We start from the raw sequence: 19,639 nt of genomic DNA on the forward strand, positions 1-19,639 counted from the left end.
TTGAGGTCCGACAACGGCGGAGAATACACTGATGGTGATTTCAAACGGTACTGTGCCGATAATGGGATCAAGATGATGAAGACTATTCCTGGAACGCCGCAACAGAATGGAGTAGCCGAAAGAATGAACCGAACGTTGAACGAGCGTGCTCGGAGTATGAGAATACACTCTGGACTGCCCAAGACATTCTGGGCAGATGCAGTCAATACCGCGGCCTTCTTAATTAACCGAGGACCATCAGTTCCCTTGGATTTCAGAATTCCAGAAGAAGTCTGGAGTGGCAAGAAGGTAAATCTTTCATTTCTGAAAGTGTTCGGTTGCTTATCATATGTTCATAATGATGATACGGCTAGAAGCAAGCTTGATCCAAAATCAAAGAAGTGTTACTTTATTGGCTATGGTGACACCGAGCTTGGTTACCGATTTTGGGATGAACAAAATCGGAAGATCATCCGAAGCAGGAATGTTGTCTTCAACGAAGAGGTGCTGTACAAAGACAAGTTGCAAAAAAATTCAGAATGTCAGGACAAGGAATCGGAAATAGTCGATTTGAGGGACTTTCCGACACCTGAGCCGCAACCAGGTACAGCCGAGGCAGAAGAACAAACAATCCGAGAAGGTGCTGATGAAAGTGCTGATTCTGAAACAAATCAACAGACGCCAATCACAGAACTGCGTAGATCATCCAGAATCAGGAAGCCGATTCACAGGTACTCTCCATCCCTCAACTACATTCTACTCACTGATAGAGGGGAGCCGGAATGTTATGAAGAAGCAATGCAAGTCGATGAATCGACTAAGTGGGAGCTGGCAATGAAAGATGAGATGGATTCACTATCGGCAAATCATACATGGGAGTTAGCCGAGTTGCCAAAGGATAAGAAGGCATTGCAAAACAAATGGGTTTATCGGATAAAGGAAGAACCAAATGGAAGCAAGCGTTATAAAGCAAGGCTGGTTGCAAAGGGATTTCAACAGAAAGAAGGCATCGACTATACAGAGATCTTCTCTCCCGTAGTCAAGATAGTGACTATCAAAACTGTTCTTGGACTGGTAGCAAAGGAAAATCTACATCTGCAACAGATGGACGTGAAAACTGCATTTCTTCACGGTGATCTAGACGAGGAAATCTACATGCGACAGCCGGAGGGATTCAAAGTCAAAGGAAAGGAGAACCTGGTGTGCAAACTTCAAAAGAGTCTGTACGGACTAAAACAGGCTCCAAGACAGTGGTATTTAAAGTTTGACAGCTTTATGAAGAAAGCTGATTTTTCAAGGTGCGAGGCAGATCACTGCTGTTACTTCAAAAAATTTGAAGACTCGTACATGATACTGCTACTCTATGTCGACGACATGCTAATCGTAGGAGCAAACCTACAGGAGATTGATCGGTTGAAAAAAGGGTTATCGGAAGAGTTTGCAATGAAGGATTTGGGAGCTGCAAAGCAAATCCTTGGGATGAGAATCGACCGAAGCAAGGAGGGCATCAAACTCTCACAAGAAGAATATGTGAGGAAAGTTATCAAAAGGTTTAACATGCATGATGCCAAGCCAGTCAGCACTCCCTTGGCTGGACACTTTCGGTTGTCAAAGGATCAGTCGCCGACAACCGAGGATGAGAAGAAGCAGATGGACAAGATACCTTATGCATCTGCAATCGGTAGTCTTATGTATGCAATGATATGTACAAGGCCAGACATTGCACATGCAGTGGGAGTTGTCAGTCGATTTATGAGCAATCCGGGAAAGCAACACTGGGAGGCTGTGAAGTGGATATTCAGATATCTGAAAGGCAGCTCGAGTTCAGCTCTGTATTTCCGAAAATCAAAAACAGGGTTGCAAGGGTATGTTGATGCTGACAACGGTGGTGATATTGATAGCATAAAGAGCACATCCGGGTATGTTTACACCTTCGGAGGTACTGCAATCTCTTGGGTTTCCAAGTTGCAAAAGATAGTAGCTCTCTCTAGCTGTGAGGCTGAGTACGTTGCTGTGACGGAGGCCACAAAGGAAATGATGTGGCTACAATCTTTTCTGCGGGAATTGGATCAGGACCACGAGGGAAGTGTGCTATATTGTGATAGCCAAAGCGCCATTCATTTGGCAAAGAACCCGGTTTACCATGCTCGAACGAAGCACATACAACTCCGGTACCATTTCATTAGATCAGCTTTGGAAGATGGAGCGCTAGTGCTTGAGAAGATCGCAGGGAGTCAGAATCCAGCAGACATGCTGACAAAGGCAGTGACGATAGACAAACTGAAGCTATGCTCAACTTCAGTTGGCCTGCACGAAGTATGAAAGTAGGAAAGAGCTGCTGCATCGATCAAAGTGTGAAGACAAATTAAAATTAGTCTTCAAGTGGGAGATTTGTTAGGTGTGGAATTGGCCAAACAAGTCAATTCTTTTGTTCACATAGTCGTGATGTAAGCGCTTACCTCATAATAGTTGTGATGTAAGCGCTTACCTCATCATAGGAAATTCATTCCTATAAATAGGTAGCTTATGGTTCATTTGTAATATATCATTAAGATCATTTGCTATACACATCCCAAGAGAGAAAAAATCTAAGAGAAATACTCTTAGTGAAAGGCCTAAGTAAGAGAAGGTCTTTGAGAGAATTTTCTGTGGTAAAATTCTTGAGTGTAATTGGGATTGGGGTTGTGAGGTTGAGTGTTGTAAACACTTGTAATATTTCTTCTTTAATAAGATCTGCAGCAGCAACGTGGACGTAGCTCTCACATTGAGGGTGAACCACTATAAATCTGTGTGTGCTATTTATTCTTCGCTTACATCACGGCGTAAGTAGGTTCTGTCTAAGGAGGTTGGTATTTAAGTGGTCCAGCTGTGACCCTCCAATCTTTCCTGGGAACCTGCTTACAGAGGTCGGATTTGGGATTTAAATCCTAACACACAGGCCCTCGGCAAGGAGTTTCCCGCAAGTGCACCACGGGTAATTCAGGGTTTTACCCCAGTCCGATGGCCCTCAGAAATTGTTTGCACCCAGTGGGTTTCGAACTTGAGACCTTGAAAGGGAGCAAACCCCAAGGCTCAAGCCAATTACCATCAGGTCAACCCCTGAGGGTTCAGGTGAATCCGGTATTTAGTGCATCTATATTTGAATATTTTGATAATGCTAACAGAATTTGCCTGGATACACTAAATATCCTATTGGAAAGTGAACTCTTGCTTAATCAATTCCTAGATATCAATCTGTAAGAAAAGCAAAGGAAGTGATAATTTATGCACAAAAGTTTCAATTGACTGTGGTCTCTCTCTCTTCTTGATTAGGACGAACCACATGTTGGAATACAGGCACACGCAGCGGAAGCAAATAGTCACGAACTTGCATGTAATATAGATAACACATAATTAAGATATTAATCAAACATAAAATTGATACTTATCTCTTGAAGCGTGACCGCGACCAAGAATCGAATTTTCAATCATGAGCGCACACCATCCAGTTGATCGTCATGATTGAATGTAAAGGAGCCAGAGGTTCCGGGTTCGATACCCCGTAGCGCTGCAGCGTGAAGAGGGATAATGGGGCAAGCCCCTGTGCGGACTGGCAGTACCCTGGCATAGACAATACCTTGAGTAGTGGGTCCCCAAAGGGGGTCGTCACAATTTCCTTATGCCTATTAACATTTCTCCCACTATTTAAATGCAATGGAACGTCAACTCTGACTTGTCAGTTAGATGTTCTTGAATTTCTGAATTTTTTAGATGACTCATTTGCTATTTCTTTGCTCAGTTTCTATAAAACTAGTTTACTTCTAGCAATTTGGTTTATTAAATAGTCCTTTTCGAAAAATCTAGCAATTGTAATAACAATTACCTTATTTTCTTATAGGACAGTAAATAAATCTCTTTTCGTTCCCTTTAGATATCTAATAAACATGCGTACATCCGTTCTTGATTTCCACTTATCTGTTTTCCCTTTGAACACGTGTGCTAGACAACCTCATATCCGAACATGTTGCAGATTTGGCTTACTTCCAATCCATTGTTCTATGGGTATCAAAGGTACTAACTTAGAGGGAATTTAATTAAGAATGTAACTCGCAGTTTCTACGACATATCCCAAAATGAAAAAGCAAATATAAATAAGTCAATTAATCTTACCACCTTCGAAAGAGTCATATTTCTTTTCTCTTCCACACCAATCTATTGTAGAATACTTGATGTAGACAATTGAAAATGCAATCCCTTTATCTAATAAGTAATTAATGAACTCTGCAAAGAGGTACTCGTCACTACGATCAAATCGCAGTGACTTAATATATTTCCCCTGATGCTTTTTATTTTCGTCTTAAATACCTTGAAATTTTCAAAGCATTCGGACTTACAGAGCATCAAATAGATATATTCATATCATGAGTAATCTTCTATGAATGTCATAGAATACTCAAAATCTCCTCTTGCCTTGAAGTTCATTATACCACACAAATCAGAATGGATTTTCTTAACTTATCATTAACTTTATTTCCTTTTAAGAGAAAAGGTCTCTTAGTCATTTTTCCTTCTAAATAGGACTCACAAGTTGGTGCCTCTACTTTCAATGAACCTCAAAAGTTCAATTTGACCAACTTCGAAATTCTATTCAGATTAAAATGACCTAGACACAAGCGTCACAGATAAGTTCATTCAATTCACGAAAAAAAAAAAATTTATTCTCTGATGGGACAGATTAACACTATTCAGTTCAGAAGAGTTATTAATTTAAAGGGTCACGCATCAATGTACCACAAGAGATAAAATGTTTATCAAACTCAATAACACAAGAGTTACAAGAAAAATAAACTAACTATCCATCTCTTGTTTGGTTAGAAACTGAAAATAAATTCTTTCTAACAGAAGTTACATATAATGCATCCTTTAAATTAATGTCTTATTTCTATCAGAAGAAATTCCTGACTAGTAGTAAGTGGGCTAGATAAAATCTATTGAGAATTTGAGATATAATCATTAAATAGATCATTAGTTATGCTGAATGAATAATAAAATTCAAACCACACATCACACATATAACCATGCTTACCGAACAATTAGATTCGATAGGGAAACTTAACAATTCATGCAAAATATATGAGTCATGCCAGATATATCACCCCATAAAGAAACAGAACCAACTCAGATGGAGAGTAAAATGCTAATTTATATTAGGTAAATATCCCATTTAATTATCCCTAGTTCCATTGAACCAACTTGTAACTCAGTTGGAGAGTCAAGACAAGCTATCAATTAACTAGGGACTAGAACACAGTAATTAACCATAATGAATCTATCCGATGGGGAGGAAGACCTATGTCAACACATAAACTCATTATATCACTGGTATATACGATGGAGACCATAGAAAATGAACCCTAACACCATTATTTGAAAAAAAAAAATTAGTTAATTTTTTTTTTTTTACAGAAAACAGAAAAATATCCAAAAGCCCATCTAAACGACCCCAAATGGCCAAAAAAATCCCCTAGGTCAGTGGGTCGTTTCCGATGAAGCTACCAAATTTCAAGTCAATCGAAGTTCGTCAAAAATCAGAATTCCGAAACCATGACCAATTCGGATATTTTTTTTTCCGCCAAAATAGAAACATATACATTTGTTCAGTAGTTCTTACCACATATCATCATTAGCATACTAATATACATGAATCAAGAACAATGAACAAATTTTAAAATATGTTTACATAATCTTCGTGTTGCTTTCTCGAAATTAGCATGTTTACGTAATCATTGAATATAAATTCAAAACACACCACATAGATATCCATGCATCTTGAACAACAAATTTCAATATAAAAGAACAATTCATGCAACATATGTATGTGATGCCAGATATTCACTCTATAAACTTAAAACCAGAGCTAACTCAGACGAAGAGTATGCTGCTAATTTAAGCCAAGTGAATATCATAATCATTATCTCTAGTTCCATTGACCCAACATGTAACTCAGATGCAGAGTTAATATAAATTATCAATAACTAGTGATTATACCTAGTGACAACCCATAATAAATCTATCCGATAGGGAGGAAGACCTAAAGTCAACACATAAATTTATCATTTCACTAGTATTTAGTAATGAAAAAACCATAAGGAAGAATCTCTATCACCATTAGATCATAGCCAAGTAGTTTTTTCTAAAAAATAATTTTTCCAAAAATGAAAATTGCCCAAAACACCATCTAAACAACCCCGAATCACCGAAAAACAACATGATTCACTGCAAAGCGGTGAGTATTGCTCGCTGGGTCTTTTTCGATAAACCTACTGAATTTCAGGTCAATCGGAGTTCGTAAAATTCTAGATCTCCAAAACTATGACCAAATCCGAAAAATAACCGATTCAGGCGATTTAAGGAAAACATAATCTGACCTTTATCCTTATCATATATCAATTTCATATTGAATCATCTTGTGTAATCATGTTCCAGATTTAACATAAATAAAACTGACATAAAGAGTAGTTTTCATACTTAAAACACGTTTAATCCGAAAGAACAACCTAAAACCCATTTAAACAGCCTCAAGGATTATTTCTTACTTAGCATTTCCAATGAACACACCAAATTTCAGGTCAATAAGAATTCGTGAAATTCTTGATCTCCACAACTAACCAAATTTGTCAAAATAACTGTTTTAGGCATAACTGAGGATTAAATAATCTGATTCAGGTTTCAATTCTCCTTTTATAATTATCCCACTAGCTCAAAGCATACATTGTGCCCCTTCTCCTGGGTAAGACACACAACACCTAATTACAACAAATTGTCCTCACAATTAATAAACTTGAGAATCAAAATACTATGTTTTCTCCTTTTAGGTGAAAACCTCAATATCTTTTCTCATGAATTAATCAGGTGTAACTAGTAAGTATCTAAAGGTAAATCTCCTTATGAAACTATATCACTAGCATACACTTATTCAGGGCAATTTATACATGATACATTGAGCATATTGTAATGACTCAAATAAATAGACCACATGAGTAGATCCTACTTATCAATCATAATTCTCAATTCATGTATTATAATCTCACATGTATAAAGTATTAAGAATTTCTAATAATTCCAAATAAACAAACCACCTAAATGGTAACCATTTATTAATTCTAAAATTCTTAATTCATACAGGTTAGTATACATGCGCAACAAAATAAGGCTCATATAATTATACATCAAGAGAAAAAGAAAAATCAAAAGTGAACTCAGAACCTCAAATTGAAACCAAAAAGTGATGCGTTGTCACCAGCAAGCACTTTATGTCCTCTTATCTTCCTAATATTAGAAAAAATATTCATGATATTTATCAAGGCAAAATCAACTAACATACGAACCAACATAAGTTGAAGTAAATTGATTCCCAGCAATTCCTTATAGCAAAACAAGCAATAACATGTGTAGCCTTCAACAAGGAATTCCTTCACAATAATAATAATGAATCACCAACTTCCCTTATATATATATCTATATCTATATATATATATATATATATATATATATATAATGCCCAAAAAACCTAGCCGCCACAGTTTATTAGCCATCAGAGGAATATGTAACCTTTCCTCAATGCCGTATTTTTGAAAAAATAACAGAGTGGATTAAACCCACTTCTACGACATTGTCGGCCAGAAACAACAACCAGCGACCGTTCTTTTTTTTTTTTTTGGTTAATCATGAATCATATGTATAATCAAACATCCGCGTATATCATCGGTTTTTCAAATAACAGAGGAAAGTTGCTTAATTTGTTAATTGCTACAGCTTGTGCAGTTCAGCAAATTCATCCAAAAATAATCAACACAGTGAAAACAACGACGACGAACCAATTTCCGTGAGGAAACTTCGTGGGTTCATCATCCATAATTAACAGAATCAAATATATAATCGCACATATATATTTATCTCATCTAGGTTATTTATTTAGATGCAAGTATGGCTCTTGATGCCAATTGTTGGAATACAGGCACACGCAGCGGAAGCAAATAGTCACGAACTTGCATGTAATATAGATAACACATAATTAAGATATTAATCAAACATAAAATTGATACTTATCTCTTGAAGCGTGACCGCGACCAAGAATCGAATTTTCAATCACGAGCACACACCATCCAGTTGATCGTCATCCTTCAGTTCCACAGTCTTCTGCTGTGTAACCCGAATAATACCAGAATTTGTGAAATTCGTGTGGGCGAATTTCTATGGAAAAAGAGTAGAAACTTGTAAAACCCTTCGCCTCCTTATGGAATAAGACCTCTATTTTATAACTACAGGTTTAGGGTTTTTCCCTTTTTCCAGAACCTATTGGGTCTTTATTTTCCATCAAGTAATAATATTCCATATAATTCTTTATTATTCGGGCACAGCAGGGACCACAAAATTTAATTAACGAGGCTTCCTACTATGGAATTAATTCAAAAAATCTGAATTAATCCTACCATAATAAATTATGAATTATTCCACTAAAAAATCGTAACTGTACTCCTCAGTTCAATTTCAAAATCATACATTAAAACTTATTTAACTCCCCATGTTAAGATTACAGATACCAATCAATTAAATTAAATTACTGACAATTTAATACATTGACTAATTGAATCCTTTATATTTCTGCTTAACTTAAATCATGTGACGGATACAAAATCCACCTGCAGGGTTTTCACATGAGACTTATAAGCATTCATAAAGGGGTATCATCAATCTCAAAGTCAAGACATGAATTCTATCAACTAATTATTATTTCGCAAATGTAATTTGCCATTATCCAATTCACCAGGAATACATAGACCAGCAATTGAGTCGTACCTTTTAGTAAATCAAAATAATGAACAAATCACATTGATCATAATAATTATATCAAGATTAAGAGTATAAGTACATTTAATGAACTAGAGAATTTGTTTTATATATTCAATACAAAAACACTTATCTCTACTTGATCCGTTCAATACATACAAAATGTACTAGCACAAGAAGACAAAACTATACCGTTCCCATAATGAAGATACATTATATTAATCTTGGGCTGCAATCATACCGATGGCTTTGTCCAATTTCCATCTTAGATTGTGAACATAAATTTTATACTTATAAGAACCGACGATTTAATCTTCCGTGTATAAGCTAAACTCTATACACTAAATCATCTACTATATAAGTAAAGGACACACATACTGGTACATGATCTATTTAATTCTTTATTAAACAATGAATAAATAATTGTTCTATAATAAATACTATATCCAAACACATGGTTAATAGTATATATCCCAGCAATCTCCCACTTAGACTTTTAACCATGACAATTGTTAGAATATACCATGTCTAAACGCATGGTTAATGGTATATACCCCAACACCACAAACTTTAAAACTCGGTGATAATGGATCTGGCCCTCTATCCTCCTCGATTTACATACCAGGCTTAGTTTGTATGACACAGGGCTTGAACCTGTGACCTAAGTCACATGTGCCTCAACCTTTGCTACTTGAACTAAGACCTGGGGGCAACTATTCCGGTACAGTTTCTGCTTTCAAATAATGTTTATTGGCATGTTGAGGAAGTTACAAATTATTCAGAATTTCACACTACGCTTGCATAACCTATCTTGAATTTAGAATTTCGGCTTTCTTTTTGTTGCATAACTCTACCAGAACAAAGAGCTGATTTCTAGAGCCAAATCAAGTTTAAACACAGATATAAAACCACAAAAAGAAAAATCTACCAATGAATCAACAAAAAAACAGCATTTATTTAGTTGATCTTTTTCCTTCTTAGATGGTAACACAAACCAACTAGAACAACCATCGTTTTTTTCTAATGTCAGATGGTCCAGTGCAAAATCATTAAGTCTTAGCAAATTGTTCGAGCGGTTTGTTGACACCCAATTTTGTCCCACCTTTCCTCCGAAATACCTATTTTTCGCTTCCAATGTTTTGGCAATTTTAAAAAATAATTATTTGCATTTTTTATAATTATTAGCTTTTATTAATACCGACATTTCATTATACTGTCATTATCTTTTACTACCGTCACTACTACCATTATTATTATTATTATTATTATTATTATTATTATTATTTTGTTATTATTATTATTATTATTACCAGTATTATCATAATTTGTGTTTCAGCATTTTTTACCACCTTACGCACACACATCGCATTTATCTTCGCACAATTAAATGATAGCGTTTATTTGTTTTCAAAACATTATTGCACGGCTATTACAACGTCATATAATTTTATTGCCCGAGCACTAATAATTACATATTTTATATTTTAGCACACTTAGTATATATTTAATTAAAATGGATCTTTTATTTGAAACCCAAATTGGTTCTTTCATCAGCCAAATTATTAGTCCAAATACGAGCCCAATTCACCCCCAATATTTTCGGATTAACCCAAAACAATTTTCATAGGCCACTACCCATTTTAATTCACCCCATCCCATATTTAAAATCGACCCATTCCATTAAATCATTTGACCAGACCCAATTCCATTTGAACAAAAAGGAACCACTAGGGTTCCTTTCATTTTCCTCTCAGCTGCACACCCCCCACGCTCCTCTTCTCTTCTCCCTTCTCCTCTCCTTCGAAAACCCTAGCCGCCTCTCTCTCGCTCTTCTTTCCCCCCAATTCCCGTTGTCCCCCACTTGCCTTTGTCCCCCGCTATTCTCTCTCTCCCGCTCCTCCCTCTTTCTTCAACGTCAAAAGAGTAAAAACCCTATAAATAGTGGTTAGTTGAATCGTAAAGCAGGTTTTTTTGGAAGTCGCAAAAATCCCCCTGAAAATTAAAGTTCTGAAAAAAAGGTTTTTCCGGGCGGCCAAAATCCCCTAAGCAATATTAGTACATCAGCTTTACTTCTGCATATCGGGTCAAGAATACCCAAATCAATTGTTGTTTTCGTTTGCTTTGGTACTGCTTTGAATCCGAACATCGCAAGCTTGGATTTGATAGTGTTCGAGTAGATTGGAAACCCTCCGCACCCACTTCGCTACACCCGAAGAAGGTCAGTGAAGCTTCTCTTTTTTTAGTTATCTTGAATTTATAGTTGTTTCCCCGCTTAGCTGTGTTCTGGGATGGTATTGTGGTAGCTTTTAATTACTAGTTCAATATCTGCTTATGTGTGTTGGTTGTCGTTCTTATTTAGTTATGTTCGTTAATGGTTGCAAGCATGTTTAGGCGCATTAGCGTTTTAGCATTGTTTCGGGTCCAGCCGTATTGTATTGTTTAGTTGGTAATCTTCATCTCCTTTTAATTTTATTATTTTCTTATGTGTGTTTTAATTCTTGCTCGTTTGTTTCGATTTCTCGCTTAATATAGTGGTTAGTATTCAACAGTATGATATCATGTTAGCTGCTTAGATGATTTGCCTCCATGTTTCGTGTTAATGTTTTAAGGTAGTTTGAAATGTTAGTTTCATGTATATTTAGCTGCTAGTCTTTATCCCATTATGTCTATGATTCAAGTATAGTAATGTAGTTCAGAGCAGCTTGAACTATTAATCTGTTATTTGTTTGAAGCATTAATCTGTCAGGAAGTAGATCTCTGTAGCATGTTCTGTGTCTATCGAATGCTAGTTATCGTGTGTGATAGGAATAATCCAATAAATATTACGTTGTTTGATTCGGTTTATATTGAGTGTTGCCCTGTTCATGTGTCATAAATGTGTGTTGGCCGAATTGTGTATATATACTTAAATATACACAGTATATATATTTAACTTACCGATCTGTTTTGAGTCTGTATCTTATATATTTAGCCATATTTATCGATTACATACTAATCTTTTTCCTTTCGTTTTTTTATGCATGACCACCGCGTGCGAGTCCGAGGAACTCGTCTTCTTCCGCATTCGATGTTGGGCCAAAGCCCAACGAAACATTCTATCGAGTCAGCCCCATCAGCTGTGTAAAACGATTCTGAGCCGAGGCTCATAACAGCAGCAACAGTGCACAGCAATTGGCCTGAAATGGGCCGATCCATTTAATTCCTTTCCTCCTCTATTTTATGCTCCGTTGTGCATTTTTGCTTTGGTATTGAATGACTAACACTTTGCCTTGTTTCGTTTTCTTAACATTAGCGGATTAGTGGGGATAATGTTAGTAGCAACGGGTAGTTAAATTTAAAGGGGAAACCAATACTTAATTCCCTAGGTTTCAGTTCTTATGTTAAAATTATTTAAAGTCTTCTTTTATGCAAATTATTATATTTTTTCTAAATCTTATTTTAAGCAACATTCTTATATTTTCCTTAAAACCTTAACAACCTTTCTTAGCCCTTTTTCTTAAAATTCAAAGCACCTTATTTAGCATTAATTAATTAACCTAAGTTTTGCTGGATAACCGTAGTTAACGGATTCTAAAGGATGCCTAACCCCTTCCCTTTAGGATAATATAGAACCCTTACCTAGAATCACACTGATTAAGCAGACTATTAACGGAGGTTTAGTTAGCTTTACCTTAGTTAATAATTAGGTGCCCTAATTCACCTTAAATCAATTAGGTGGCGACTCCTTAAAACAAAGCAATTTAGGAATCACCAATATGTTGTACTCTAATTTAACCTGGTTAAAATGGGGTATAACACGGTTATTGAGGTAAACTCTTGAAAGTATGAACAATCTGATACCTAAATTTACTGATTGGATCTAGATAAGAACATATGAAAAGGTGTAAACATTTTAGGTATGGAACAAAAGTGCCCACACTGCAACATATGTATAAACTCTTATAAGGAACAGAAATCCAAACTGTACAAAAGAAAATTAGCTGAAAGAAGCAAGATTGTATTCATACCTTTACAGCACAATTGTCCTCACTGTGCAAGAGTCCATTTAGTTTAATCTGTCATCAACGTAGCTATTACGTTAAATAAATTAGTGACATTTATTTTGGAACAGAAATATATCACTGCCAAATCATATGCTAAATCATTACTGCAGATCATGTCCGGATACTCTTGCAGTAAATCCTTGATAACCATCTCTAAAATCTGACATAAACAATAATTTACAAAATTAATTACCAAATCAATTTACTTATTTAACCTAACAATGAAATAAAAAGACAAAGAAAACAAGAAGAGAGGCAATGTAACAAAACCATAGTGTATTGAAATGGATAATTGAAATTACACGTACAAATATAAGAGTTCTACTAGTAATCAAATCTTCCAAGGGAAGAAGAACATAAAAAAGGAAGAAGTGAGGGAGGTTAAGAAACTACGAAAAATAAAGAGACAACGTCATAACATAACCCTAAGGGAACATTTTCTCCTCTACTTGTAGCCCTCTCACATGCTCCTTTTAGCCAGGGTCCCAAACATAATTTGCCAACTCTCCAAACGGTTCCTCCACAGTGGCCACATTCATAACAACACTCCCACCCTCAATAAGAACCTTGCCCTCCAAGTTCGGGTTAAGAGCAATGTAGTAGCACGCTCCCCACTAATTGTCTCCATATCAAAGTCTTTTATATGGCCAAAGAAGTATATTTGCCACAACAATAACATTAAGCACACAAACTTTATCTGGTCATCAGTGGAACCCCCAAGGACAACCAAGCTCTTGCACAATGGCATCAACGACAGCAATTTCAACGTCAACCACTTAGTAGCATCAGGCTGTCCAAACAGTGTCCTATAGGCATTCCATATTGCATCAAATTTGCAATTTCTTGGCCAATGATACCATATCAAAACCCCACGAATCCATGTAGAATGGCACAACCAATAAACTCTTGAGATTCATAACAGGCAAACAGAAACTAAATTTGCGCAAAAGCTCAAGAAAATAAAACATAAAAGTCTAACTAACCGCAACTTTTTCGCAACCACGAGGGCCAAGAAGTAGAGCTGAGTTGTTACATGCTTCAGTTACTGAACTTGACATTATATACTTCAATTTACTGAAAGAAATACTAGCTAAACAAAATTACACACAAAGGGTCTTGAATAAATTCTCTAAAAACTACTTTGGCCATTTGGGGTTACAATTAAATGAAATAACATTCAATTTGAAGTGGGAAATCTTGAAATATGAGAATAAAAATGGGAGTTTTTAATCTCCTTTTTCCCTGCAATTGCTATATGGGGAATCAGAGAAAATGGTGAAGATGCTAAACGCAATTACAAATAAAGGGTCTTGAATAAATTCCTTAAAACTACTTTGGCCAATTGGAGTTGCAAAATAATGAAATAACATTCAATTTTGAGTGGAAAAAACAAGAAAGATGTGAATAAAAATGGGAGCTTTCTCTTCTTTCTTTTTTTTACCTGTAATTTGCTGAAAGAAAGAAGAGCTAAAGCAACTACACATAAAGGGTATTGAATAAAATTCTTGAAACCCCACTTTCAAAATGGAATAATTATTCAATTTGGAGTGAAAAAAAATCAGGAAAGATGTGAATAAAAATGGTTTTTTTTTTTTTGTCTTTTTGTTACCTGTAATTGCTATGAGGGGAGTCAGAAAAAATGGTGAAAATGAAATGGATTGCAAAGTCCTGTTCTGAGCAGAACTTGAACTTCCTCTGCTGGATTTTCAACACCCATTTTGCTGTACTTTTTACGGAGGGAATTTGGATTGGCGGGAAGGTGGCGGCAGTGAAAAGGAACTGTATAAAAGGAAAGCAAAGCGGTTTGGACATGTTTGAAACCAGGAAGGACATTTTAGTTTTGAAATTACCATAGGTGACTCACGGGGCACTTAGAAGTAAAACTCAATTAAATTTGAAATTAAGAAGATTGAGGTCTAAAATATATTTTTTTAACTTTTTTAATTTTTTACAAAATACAAAAGGTCTCAATTTAATTCAAAAAACTCACCAGCCCCCTTCTCCTCCCCCTCCCCACCGCCCCACACCTTCCACCAAAAAAAAAAAAGATTTTAGAAAAAATTTGATATTTTTTATTTGCTTTTTTACCAACTCCCTCTTCTCCTCTCACCCCTCCCCTGCCCCGCCCCACCCCCCAAAAAAAATTTAAAATTTTTTTTGATATTTTTTATTTGCTTTTTCATCAACCCCCTACTCCTCCCACCCCTGTGCCCCGCCCCCGCCCCACACCCACCCTCCCCCTCAATTTTTTTTAAAAAAAAAGTTTTGATATTTTTTATTTGCTTTTTCACCAGTCCCCCCACCCTCCCTCCTCCCGCCCAACCCCACCCCCCCAAAAAAAAAATTAAAAAAAAATTGATATTTTTTATTTGCTTCTTCACCAGCCCCCCCTCCTCCTCCTACCCCTACCCCTGCCCCACACACACTCACCCCCAAAATATTTTTTTTAAAAAAAGTTTTGATATTTTTTATTTGCTTTTTCACCAGCCCCCCTCCTCCTCCTCCCATCCCTCCCCCCAAATTTTTTTATTTTTTAAAGTTTTTGATTTTCTTTATTTATTTTTACAACCCCCCCACCCCTCAAAAAAAGAATTTAAAAAATTATTTTTTTTACCAGTCCCCACTCCTCCACCTCCCACCCCTCACCCCCCCACCCCCTAAAAAATATTTTAGTTTTTTTTTAGCAGTCCCCACTCCTCCTTCTCTCACCCCTCTCCATCCCCAAAAAACAAAATTGAAGAGTTTTTCTTTTTGTTATTTTTCACCCCCCACCCTTCCAAAAAATAAAATTGTTTCAAAAAAAGAAGTTTTGAAAAGTTTTTTTTTTTTGGCACCACCTCCCCCACCCCTCCCCCCCCCCCCCCCCCAGGCAAAAAAAAAGATTTTTCTTGAAAATAAGTTTTTTTTTTTGGGTTTCTTACTTCCCCCACCCACCCCAAAAAAAATTAATTTTCTTTTAAAAAAAATAAATTATTTTTGGTTTTTTGCCCCCCCCCCCCCCCCCCCCCCCCACACACACACACACATGCCAAAAAAAAATCTTGAAGGGAAGTTTAGAATATTTTTTTTTTTTGGATTTAGGAAAAGTTTGGATAAAATCCAGGTGGTTGTTGTTGTGTGTTTGTAGTGAAATAGATGATTTTTTTGCTGCTGTCCTGGAATGGTTCAGGGTTTAGAAAAACATATCCAACAGATAGTTTTTTTGTTCTTGTCCTGGTATTTATCTGACTTTGGTTGTAGAAGATAATCAACAGATTTGTAGTTATTGCGACAAGTTCTACACTTCTTGCAACAAGTAGACAATCTGTTGCAACGACTCACTAATCTGTTGGACATAGCTTCAGTTATTTGTTTCTGTTTGTAGAAGATATCAAACAGATTTGTAGTTGTTGCAACAAGTTCTACACTTGTTGTAACAAGTAGACAATCTATTGCAACAACTACAAATATGTTGGACATAGCTTCAGTTATTTGGTTCTATTTGTAGAAGGTATCCTACAGTTTTGTAATTGTTGCAACAAGTTCTACACTTTGTCACGACCCGACTAGGGCCATGACGGGCACCCGGGGCTAACCACCGAGCACCACTCATTCTTCTACTCATCTGCTTTCATTCATATTTCTTATGCTCACAATCATGGAAAACTGATTTCATTTAAAACGTATACACTTTATATACATAAGCCCTTCGGCTATCAAAATAATACATATATGTATATACAATGAGAAACTTGTAAGACCATACTACCCACACTACGTATCTACGAGCCTCTACTGGAGTACTAGCCATAGGGACGAAACAGGACCCCGTCATGCCCAAAACATACATATACATATATATCAAAAAAATTAATCAATGGCACCTCCGGAAAATGGAGTGCTCTCAAATCAGCTAATAGCTCCTACGAGTCTAGATCACCTCTCTGTCTACCTGTGGGCATGAACAGAGCGTCCAAAGAAAACAGACGTCAGTACGAACATTGTACTGAGTATGAGAGGCATAAATAATAATGAAACACCAATGAAATGGGGAGGTATCAAATGAGGAGCAATCTGTAACTGACGGTGAATCATAAAAGAAATAAATCATGCTGTCTTACTCATACTCGTCATCATATCATATATGCATAAATGTATAAGTATAAGCTGCCCGTCCGTGTAGGTACGGTGTAATAATAATAAGTAACCTGCGTCCAGGCCTCCCGCGTCCGGGGTATAAGCTGCCCACTATAGTGGTATGTATGTCTGCCCATCCATATAGGTACGGTGTGATATCATCATCATAATATGCTCATCATCATATACTCATCATAGTATGCTTATCATAATACATGCAAAAAGACTCAAGAACAACTACACTTTATCAGGATGACGTAAGGTCGTGATCCCCCGATTCCATTATGGACATCTATAAGTACTCTGCCTCACCTTGAGGCGAATAGCATATAAGGTGAGTGTATACAATACTAGCATCATTAACTTAATAGTATTCTGCCTCACCTTAAAGGAAATATATGTATAGGGTGAGTGTATACAATAATGATATTACTAGCTCAATGGTATTCTGCCTCACCTTGAAGGAAATAGTATGGAAGGTGAGTGAGTACAACAAACAACATCATTAAATTTATAGGAACATCATATCATGAACTCTAGAATCTTTAGACTCAAGCTTATCATCATCATTATTAGGCTTGTAACATATCTCTTGCCTCATATAGCCATTTATGAACATGGACTATTAGCTTTCCGGAATGTAGGAGATCCATGGAGAAGAAAAAAGAATCATACCATCGGATTCATGCCATAGAAGGAAAGTACTAGCCTCACATACCTTTTACGTTTAGCTAATCTATCGTTCGCTGGGTTTCCTTCGATGCCCACGTTTCTACCTTCAAGAGGAATTGCATTAACATTAGTTACTTGGCTACAAGAACATTTTATCATTTCTAGGGGAAATTGGGCAGCACTTCCTTTGTTTATACTACTTTTCCCACATTCTATATCAACTCCCAAACGTTAATAACAACATTCACAATATAACAACAACAATCATCATTTATCTACACTTACCACAATTCAGCATTTCTCTTTGATTTCTCCATAATTATGATTATAACTTGTTATCGCGTTTTCTCATATATAATACTTATTCCATGGTCTAAATGTCATTTATAACATATTCACAATCACAGCATACCAACATTCATGATTCATCCCAACCACTATTCAATAATGACACTATTCACACATTCATGACCCAATTTCTATAGCTTTCCACAACCCAAGTGTTTCAACTTTTAACCACTGAAACCATTGTAAAAAGGGTCATAAAACTCACCTTAGATAATGGATGAACAACACTCAAGTGGAGCTCCTCTTCTTGCACCAAAACCCTATTTCACTTCTCTTGGGATTTCTTGAGGTAGATGAACTTTTACTAGGTTTCATACACTTGATTTCATGGTTTTAATGTAGTTGACCATTGATCCCCTTTTATTTCTTGTAGATGAATATTGGAGAGTGTTCTAGAGGTTTCTATGCCCAAAAATGGTAAAATAATGATTTTGGGTCGAATTGGTTCTATTTATAGTAGTCCAGAAAATTCTGGACCGACACAACATGCGGCGAGCTTTGCGAGACGCAAATCATGCTTTGCTAAACGTATGTTGTGTCGCAGACCTTGCAGAATCACAAAATTTCACTGGCACACTTTGTTGCGCAACTGCGTGGCCGCAAAGCACGCTTTGCTGTTCGCATGTTGTGCCACAAAGTGCGCCAGAATGTGACATTTTTCCAAACTTCTACCGAAACTTAACTCCGATGATCCGACGAGTCTTAAACCTTCCTGAGGCTTACTAAACATGATTTTACTCCATTATATACTCAAGATCGACATATCTATCTCCATGACCTCGAAAAATTTATCCTACTTCCCAAAGCTAGGACAATTAGCATTCGGCAAAACTCAACGTATGAAAACGAGAGGTGTAACATTCTCCCCCCCCCCCCCTTTTGGAACATTCGTCCTTGAATGTTAAACACTCGGGAATTCTACAAAAATTTCGCCAGAGCTTCCCCTGTAATATGGCACTACCATCCTGTCACAACAACCCATAATAATATTGCCTCACAGGGCCACAACACAATAAAACTCTAAGAAAGACGTACAAAAGCTCCCGAAGATAGAGGGTATAATATTTGAGTAATGATAGAAATAGGGGTGTTCAGATACTCTAATTATTACACTTCATTTACTGCATACATACCTTATATTGCTGGCGTTTCATCTCGAACCTCTCATGGGGGTTGGAATAAGTGTGGATACTTGGATTTCATTTGTCACGACCCGACTAGGGGCCGTGACGAGTACCCGATACTTGTACCGAGCACTCCTTATCTGTCATATTACTTTTACCTCTTAGCAAGTCGTGTAACCAGAGCCATTTTTTTTCTTCTTTCTGAACATTAACATTAGCAGCGTCGTTCTGAACATAGACTAGTAAATCTCGTTAACACTTTATACAACAATATCAACATGCCAAAACATCGTATATCTAATTGTACTCGACTAACTATACACATCTGTCTACGAGCCTCTAGACATAGTACACTTATACATAGAAAGGGCCGGGTACTGCCGTGCCCGAATATATATATACACAAAATAGTACCGAGAATCTGGGGCTCCGGGACGACTGGAGCACTGCCAACACTGCTGGTAAAACTTCTAGAAATCAGGTCCGTCTACCTGCTGACCTGCGCGGCATGAAACGCAGCGTCCACAA

At 36.6% G+C, this 19,639-nt stretch overlaps 1 long non-coding RNA gene across 1 annotated transcript; it reads right to left on the reverse strand.

Moving 5' to 3' along the window:
• Positions 1-12,814: 12,814 nt before the first annotated feature.
• On the reverse strand, positions 12,815-14,683 carry LOC132641663 (uncharacterized). Its single transcript, XR_009582922.1, has 3 exons — positions 14,461-14,683; positions 12,957-13,011; positions 12,815-12,863 (listed from the first exon to the last, which is right to left on the reverse strand). It is a non-coding gene; the product is annotated as an uncharacterized LOC132641663 (long non-coding RNA).
• Between the last annotated feature and the right edge of the window lie 4,956 nt (positions 14,684-19,639).

Source organism: Lycium barbarum, chromosome 5 (assembly GCF_019175385.1).
Source record: "Lycium barbarum isolate Lr01 chromosome 5, ASM1917538v2, whole genome shotgun sequence".
Lineage (NCBI taxonomy): Eukaryota > Viridiplantae > Streptophyta > Magnoliopsida > Solanales > Solanaceae > Lycium > Lycium barbarum.